The sequence below is a fragment of the Lactuca virosa genome, chromosome 6 (assembly GCF_052849685.1).
Source record: "Lactuca virosa cultivar CGN04683 chromosome 6, Lactuca_virosa_CGN04683_v6, whole genome shotgun sequence".
Lineage (NCBI taxonomy): Eukaryota > Viridiplantae > Streptophyta > Magnoliopsida > Asterales > Asteraceae > Lactuca > Lactuca virosa.
Window position 1 is genome coordinate 214,063,698 of NC_136431.1, and position 9,559 is coordinate 214,073,256.

Here is a 9,559-nt window from a genome sequence, read left to right on the forward strand (position 1 = left end):
ATAACAATTCAAAGTGGTATCAACTAAACATAAAAAAGGAACAATTTAACTAATAAAAGTCCTAACCTCACAAAGCCACGTACCTAAGTAACATGTACCAATACAAGGCAAACTTGGCAAACAAAAACAAGAAACAAGTGTCAGCAACTTCTTAGTGAGCCAACAAGTTGTATAGTGTCAAAGTGAAAACATACAATCCCCCTAGGGGGTCAATCATTTAAATTATCAACACACAACAAGTTTTCAGCTTTACAAATTACATATCATCGCATACACCTATTATACACTGCTTTAACGTTGCATTATATATTATTCCTTATGTTCTTCAATTTTGTAATTACTTGTCCTCATCCAGCATTATAATTACTTATTAATAATAGTTCATCTCTACAATTACACACTCTCGCTCTTTGTAATTACTATTATTAATTTCCACCGCTTGCGAGTCCCTACATTGATAATTGAGTTTCTACACCGCTCAACCCTAAAAGGATACTTGGTACACTACTAACATGTTTGGCTGGATTGATGCATGAGGTGAGGTGCGACTCTTACCTAAGACATGGTCATCTTGTTTCATAATGTTTTCTACTTCGATATTGCGTAATATAAGTCTTTCACGATGTCATTAAGGATTGTTACAAACTGTGTCGAATCCAACCATGACACACCTCCCATATATTCGCGTGATGTTTACATCGTCTTTTCTCGTAGAGCCAACATCACTCCAATTTACACATCCTTGGTGAACCATGTGTCGAATTGGTCAGATAGAGAAAACATTCGACTGACGTTCCTTGTATAACCAACATTAACTGATTTCCCTCGTAGAGTCAACATTACATGGCTGTCCTCGTAGAGCGAACACTACCTGACTTTCCTCGTAGAGCACACCACTACCTGGATTTCCTCATAGAGACAACATTACTCCTTAGGTATCTTATAACACTTAGGCAGTTGCATAATTCGGATAGGGCATGCACCTACTTAAAGGTCACTACCCTCGCCCCTCTATGGATATTCCCCCTTATTTTTAATTATTTATAATTATATATAAAAGGCCATTTTCATTCCATATTATTATGTATAATGCTCATCGTTTAATTATTACATGATACATCACTAGCATATGATTACCCTAACATCTTTGGCAATATAACATCCCATAAAATAGCATGCAAACATCATCATACAACACATTCAAATCATAGTCCTCATGCTAGCATGAACCCATCATCATAATTCATACCAAATCATCACATAAATTATCTATCATGCAATACGCCCTAAATAATTATTTTATAGTAGGGCATCAACTTTTCCAACACATATATCATAGGCAAACAGGGACACACATCACAACATATCCAATTTGGATCAACTGGTTGTTTAGTCTATCTAGCATGGGTTTAACATCACCTAGCATATCGTATCATCATAGATATCATCTAGCATGTAAAGCACCCTAAAGTTCATACCACAGCCACATAACATATTTCTAGCACATAACATAAACATGCCATATCACACACAAGTTATACTAATCTGGATCAATTGATTCGTTGTCAATAATTTCATATTCTCTACCTTGTACTAAAGTAGTGAGCTAGGAACAAAGGAAATCAACAGTTCAACAAACAAATCAAACACCCTAAAAGAGGATATAATAATACACATAAAAAACGACACCAAAACAAAAAAATAACATTGTTGTGTTCCTCATGCGCGCCACACATAGAAGGAAGCGCACCACGCCTGATCAACAATCGTGAAAACAATAAACACCAAAAACCCGTAAGCGTGTCGTGAGTCTATCATGGTGCGTCGCGCCTGGTCGTTATAAACACTCTCTATACTTTCAATCTTTATCGTTTTAGACCAAATCTATTCCCACTTTGTGGTGAATTCAACCTCAAGAATCCATATTAGGATATTTGGATTGATTAGGGAGTTTGTGATGGGATCAGTGCACTAAAACAACACCAACCCCCCCCCCCCCCACACACAAGCTTAGACTACCACCAACACGACTTCTAATGAATTGGAAACAAAAATAAGAGATGAGAGAGTGATTAATACCTCTTGGAAATTTATGATGATGCAAGGAACAAGGTAGGAAAAAAAATAATCAAGCAACACATTAATAATCCACCAACAATGACCCTTACCACTCTTTATCTGATTACAATTCTAAAGATAAAAGGTACTTGAGAACTCTCACTCACTATAGGATTTGTTGGATGCAAAACAGGATGGCAATCTCATATTTTAGGTTATCTACATTAAATTGATATTGATATTAAAAATGAGAAATACACACTCCCATTAACTCTATTTCGTTGTCCTAAAGGGGTAGCCGACTACAACGAGATCTTGCCTAGAAGCTTCCAACGCAATGACTGCATGCACAACCCCGAGAGCAGGATTCTAACAACTCACCCTGCACCCGATTCAGATCAATCTATCAATCTTCTCCACCATAAAAGATCTCAACAACCTCGAGCACCATACATCCAACTAACTTACACTACAACTTACTTCGGCCTATCGTGCGAAAACCATCACGATCAATTTGGTTGTTGATCCTTCAGGCAGAACGATCAGTCCTCCCCTACTCAGAGCTTGCTCCCTCAATGGCCGATGTCTTCTACGTCGAAGCCTAAAACCGATTCATCCAGATACTCTCTAAACACATCTCTCGGTATGTAAAATGGCATATGACAATTCTCGAATAATAACCAGCAATCACAAGGAAATCCCGAACCCTAGATGGAGATGTCAGAAGCTTTCCCAACATTATAGCTTCCAACCCTTCGTGAACGATCCTATTAGTTTATGATTTATGAAGCACCCCGTAGGCCGAAACCTTGACCCATTAAAACCTACAGATGCTAGAATAATAGTTGTAACAAGATAATTATAGGAATGACTACCCATTCAAGATTAAATCGAGGATCAAAAGTTCGTACTTGTGATTTCTTGCATTTCAACCTTAACCTCCTGCTGGATGGTAGGTAGATGGGCTTGCACTCCCTCCGCTACCCATGTAGGACAGTTAGGTTTGAGATGACTCGGCTGGTGACAGTGAAAACACATTTGATCCTTCTTGCAGTCGCGAACGACATGCCCTTTTTCTCCACACTTGTATCATTTGAACTTGTGACAAGCAAACTTGTGGGTTCCACTACACTTCCCGTAGATATCAAAGTCCCCTTGTCTTCCAGTGCCTAGGTCAGCAGCCTCAAACTCTTCTTCCATCGGTGAATAAGTCCTCTTTCTCTTTCAGAGTCGTGTGCCCACACCAAGATCTCACCCGGTAGTCACCTCAGCAGTTCCTCTTACATTCTGCCAGGCTGGAGTTCGCTCCTCGAACTTGGCAATTAGCCTGCCAGTGATCCGATCCATGATGCAATGTAACTCTTCTTGCAATATCTGTGAAACCTCAGTGGCAATCATCTACCGAATCTGACCATCCGTCAACCCGACCTATCCTGGCCACCTGCTCCAGATCCAGAATCAAATCCTCTCGTGAATACCATATTGAAAACGAACCAAAATATATCAGAATTGCCACAACTCATACCATTACAACCATCACAAATAGGCTAAAACCTCGGGTCTTGTGACTTCCTTGCTACGTGTATGGGTCTTGTGATTCTAGTAGTACGGGCCCATACTACCTTCCACACCTACCTGTATTTGTCTTAATGGATCATCACAAACTGGCCGAAAAAACCCACGACTAGGCTATGCATACATCTTATCCTCACTCTCTCGAGAGTGGCTAAACATTCCTCATCTGACCGACTGCTCACGTACTCACTCATAATGATACTCCCAACACCCGCTAGATAGCGTACCGTGAGTAATACACACTCCCTAGGTTATCCTAGGGTCCTCACCTCACCCTGCCATCAACTTCTGAAAGATCCCCATTGGTGCCAGTTAACTACTTCATAAATGTAACCACATGCAACATAACTTAAATAATCTTAAATTAAAAGATTCAACACTACAACGGTTGGAATCATACAAGTGCTGCACAATAGGACCAAATCCTTCACTCTAAGATTATTTAACACATGCAACATGTGACTTAACGTATTCAATTAGTAGTTAATTCACACCCAGAAGATCCCTACAAGCAACAAGCAAGCAACATTCGAGCAGAAAAACTCTATAGGAATAAGGCATCATAATTCAGGAAACTCTATCATGCAATCCCAGAAGATCCCTACCCTACAACTAGCATGCAGTTCTATCATAATCATCATAACAATAACAGTGTGGGTAGCTTGGGTATACTTTTTGCTCTAGCTGATCGTACACATCTCATCCTTCCTTGGTTACTTTTTAAAAAAAAATTTGAAAACTTTTATAGATCCTTAATTTGAGTCTGAATTCACACGAATGTTCATCCAATTCTCTTAAAACAGGGCTCTGATACCAACTTGTAACATCCCAAAAATCAAGATAGAAAATTTTCATTGTTCAATCAAACAAAACCATAATCGTTTACAAAACATTGTTCTCAAAAGTGGAAATCATACATCATAGTGTCCCAAATCAAATGTCATAAAACCAGGAGGATGTGCACGATCACGCATTTGCTTTTCCACGATCATCTGAAGTACCTGAAACATAAACTTAAACCGTAAGCCAAAGCTTGGTGAGTTCCCCTAAAGTACCACACACAACCATACTAATAACAACATACATACATGAGCCTTCAACCTAACTGGTCTGCTGCACTGGGCCTACAGACTATCTGTACCGCTCTCAGAGCCTTCAACATGACTGGACCGCTGCACCGGGCCTACAACCTATCTAGACCGCTCTCCAAGCCTTCGGCCTGACTGGATCACCTCGTAGGCCTTTAGTCTATCCAGACCGTCCTGGGTATCTTGACCTTTAGCACAAAGCAGGACCGCCTCAACCCAACCGACCATATCACATCAACATATACTATAGCAATTAATAGCCAACAAGTACACGTAGTCATACAGATCTATAGATCACTACCACATAACAACATCCTATATACTAGGATACAGATCTAACAGATCACTAAAACATAGCAACATCCTATATACACGGATACAGATCTAACAGATCACTACAACATAGCAACTTCCTATATACCAGGATACAAAATCCAGTGGGTCGGCCTTGGTGCCTTCGACCCATAAGTACAGTGAGGACAACTCACCTCCCAGTCTAAAAAGATAGTTGATCACCATGCTGCTCTGAATATGAACTCTACAGATCACGTTTACAACAAACAATGACCAAATCTCAGTCCATAACTCAAAATACCCAAAATACCCTTAGGTCAAACTTGGTCAAAGTTATTGGTCAAAAGTCAACCCAGCTAGTTGCCACGTCGTGGCCTACTCAGCTACGCCGTGGCCACAAACCGACAAAATAGGCGGGTCTTGATCAAGTCACCACTCCGTGGCAACCTTAACCACGCCGTGGTGATGATTCTGGACAACTTAAACCATTAAGTCATTTCCTTCAACTACAAGAGCTCTAAGTCTCAGATCTGGTCCTTCCCATGGTCTTGATGGGTAAAGTTTCCAACTTTATCCCTCAAACCCCTCAATAAGCCAAAGTCCCAACTTTAACCACTAATGGTAACTTAATGCATCAAGACTCTCATTAAGCACCCAATCCTTAGAGTTGCACCTCCAAAGTTTCCAGAAAGATTCCATACTCCTAAGGGACCTTATAAATCGTGGCTTTATGGACTTGCATGTCCAATACCTGCCTTTTCTATTTTAGGTCAAAATAGGGTTTAGTGACCAAAACCCCATGCATGACATCAAAACTCGATTTTAATTCAGATCAAAGATACTAAGTGCTCTATTTGAATTAGAGATTCATAAAGTTGCAAACTTTATGAGATCTCATTACTTAAATCCATCAAAACATGGAAAAAGGGAACAAAAACAAAATATCTAGCAACATGACAAGAAAAAGGTTGACTCTTGGACACTCACCAAGGTCCAGAAGATATGCTAGATGCATAAATGATGCTTTCCAAGTAACCACCTCACTAAGAGCTTCCTTTTCCTTTAAAAATCACCAAAAAGCACCAAGAATGAGGTCACAACTTCAATGAAGGCTAGGGAGGGTTTCTGAGATTGGGAGGAAGATGAAGGCTGAAATCCTAGCCTTAATGTTCTTTATATAGGGTCCAAAGCCCGAAATTAGGGTTTTCACTAAAACACCTACCACGTTGTGGTGCCCAAAGGCCACGTCGTGGCAGGTCATTTAAATCCCATGATCCAAAACGTATCGCCACGTAGTGGTGATTCTCCACCATGTCGTGGCCACCCCAATTAAAGTAAATACATAAAAAATGATTCATACCTAGACCGGATGTTACATAATTACTTTTATGAGCATGATTTAATATAAGTAGTGAATACTTTAAAGATTAAATATATGTTGAAAGTTTGTTTATTTGTATTTTATGATGATAGTATACTTTATATGTGAACTAAATGCCTATTACCTAGAATACGTGTTAGCTGTATATTTGATAATACTACATAACACTCTATTCGAACCAGATATAATTATATAAAATTTTAAAGTACTATTGGTTATACCACGTGACAATCTTAATACATGTTATTACTAAGAAAGATTTAAGGTATACAGAATACTTACCGGTTAAATTATGTGCTATATACACACACACACACACACATACCGGTAGGATGAAAAGTATTTCGTAAATTAGGAAAAAGGTTTTGAAAATTAATTACATGCGTCATAGTATTGTCTAGTGATAAAGAAAGACTTATAAGGGATGTTTAGTTCAAAGTAAGTTAAATAAGTGCTTAGTTATACCTTGTGTCGCAATGATATTGCATTTAAGGGAAATTCATATTAAGAGTTGACTATTCATATTATAGTTTGGCCTAGTTAAAAACTACGATTTACAAGGGACATTGAAATCGAAGTAGGTTGGATAAATGGGTAGTAATTATACAAGGTATGTATATGAGGTTGGGATAAATGGGTAGTAATCGCACATGATTGTTTATTAGGGTTCGTGAGAATCGAATGGGCGGGGTATATATGGGTACATTGTTTTATAGATGTCCTCGTTAGGATTATATATCTATAGTGTTTGGTAACAATTGGTTTTGTAGGTTTATTGATTATGGATTATTATCATAATAACATCGTGGGATCGAAAATCCTATGTATCACACTAGGTTTCCCAACCCGACCTACTCAATTTATATGCATCACAGGTAGCAGTGTTAAAATTGTTGGAGGTTTGGATATGATGTTGAGTGATTAAAGAGAATACCTGCAATAGTGTTCAGGACCATTAAGTCTTTACGCTGTAACATATGTTGTGTATTGATTATGACATCCTTAGAGTTTTGAATTTCGAAACAACATTTGTACTTAAGATATTTTAATAAAATGAGACAGTTTTTGCAAAATGTTTTATTATAATGGGGGTTTCTATAAACAAAGATATTATGATGTTGTTTTTTCGTTTATGGAAAAACGGGTATGTCACACGAACCATTTAAAATTTTTTAGAAACTGAAGAAGATTGTCTTTGAGTTTTCTTGAAATAGTGATCGAGAGTGATGCATGAATTATGTAGTCAAAATCGATGATGCCTAAACCCATTTATTGTATGTGATGAGGTTGTTTCATTGGTACAATCTTTAAATACGGTAATTGTTTGGTTTCATCGTCATCTTCATCTGTTGGGTTTGGTTTATCTGTCCGATTTTTTTGAATCATTTGTTGGATGTAGAGACATTGATGAGAGAGAGAGAGAGAGACAGTGTGTGTGTGTGTGTGTTTAATCAAAAGTTGCTTCAGTTTTGGGTAAAAATGATTCATATTTCATGAGTGTGTGTGTATGTGTATTTAATCGAAAGATGCTTCTGATTTGAATCCAACTACAATTTCATGCATAAGTTTATCTTGGAGTAAAAAGGCTCCAGATTAGGTGTTCACTGTATGATTTCGGTAAGAAGGATGAATAAAACCGAGTTAAGTCATACTTGTGGAATAAGGAAATCCAATATTTTATTTATAAAATAGATTCCAAGCTTCGATTATCTGAAATGGCTTCAATTGCAAGACCTTAGTCTTGATCTGAAGGACAATGAGATGAACGTTTCATATTCATTAATGTTGGAACAAATATAAAGTGATAGAGTTTGGATTTTGTTTCAGGTTTCTTAATATGCATATCTCTCAACTACTGTGTGTGTAATCATGGTAATAGAAAGAAAAAAGGGAGGGGGGGGGGAATCAATTAGGGAAATATATACAAAAGAAAGAAAGAAAGGTTATAAGGGATAAATTCATGGAACAAGATTAGCAAAGAAGAGGGTGAGCTTAATATTCATTGTGTTTTTATTTAATCATGAACACAAGAAACATAGGTTAGATAGGAGAGATTGATACGATTAAGATTGATGGAGGAGAGAGGGAGAGAGAGAGAGAGAGAGAGAGAGAGAGAGAGATGTAAGCCCATTTCTTTTTAATATTTACTTAATATTAAAAAAATCTTAAAAAATTAGAAAGTGGGGTATAATAGTTTTTTTAGTTTGGACATGGACCAAAACCGCAAACAAACTTGCTTGAAAGGACCATTCATCCATTTTTTCAAGGTTTGGACATTTTTTTCTGAAAAAATACATACCATGTAACGCCCAAATTTTCGTACTAGGTACACCCCAAAATTTATTTATTTATTAACGTATAAAACATTATGGTGTACACTAACACACTGGAATACAAGAAGTTATCACCATAAATCGTACTGGCATCAAATACAGGATCTGAGCTGTCACACCCCCAAACCAGAACGACAGAAATGTCTGGGGGCGGATGACTTTCATGTACAATATCATAACAATTGAATAGTAGTGATCAGAGCATTACAACCATTGTATTGAATATTTAATAAGTTTACCTTGTGTTCAAAACATTATTTACATGATATCAAATACATATGATAGAAAAAAAATAAATAACGTGATGCGACGATGCCTCATCCTCTAAACACTCTTTGATTACCTGTTTATTGATTTCCTGAGAATACAAATGATTTTGAAAAGTGTCAACAATTAAGTTGGTGAGTTCATAAGCGTTTTGTATGAGAGAAACCGGTAGCTTTTCTTTGTAAAATGATAAAATATGCTTCCAAAAATCCAACATTTTCTTTAAATATGAACTGTAAGTCTTAACCCAAGACTAAAAATCTAAGTAGTGTTGTACTGGAAAAATAGTGTTAGATATTTCTACGAAATTACTTGGATGTACGTTAGCCCCATAAACCAAATGTTTTGTTAATACTCCACGTGAGTTATTATAACCATACTAATGCGACTAGTGGCCTGAACGACGTTCTTCAGGCGTCGGAACTGTTACGACATTTTTCACCCTAGACTGTCCGGTCTAACTGTAGCTAACAGCTGAGGTGCGGGGTTGTCAATCCCTTATAGATCTATACACAAGTGTCACGCTCTCCTTACAAGAGACTCTGGTTATAATTCAGGACTTT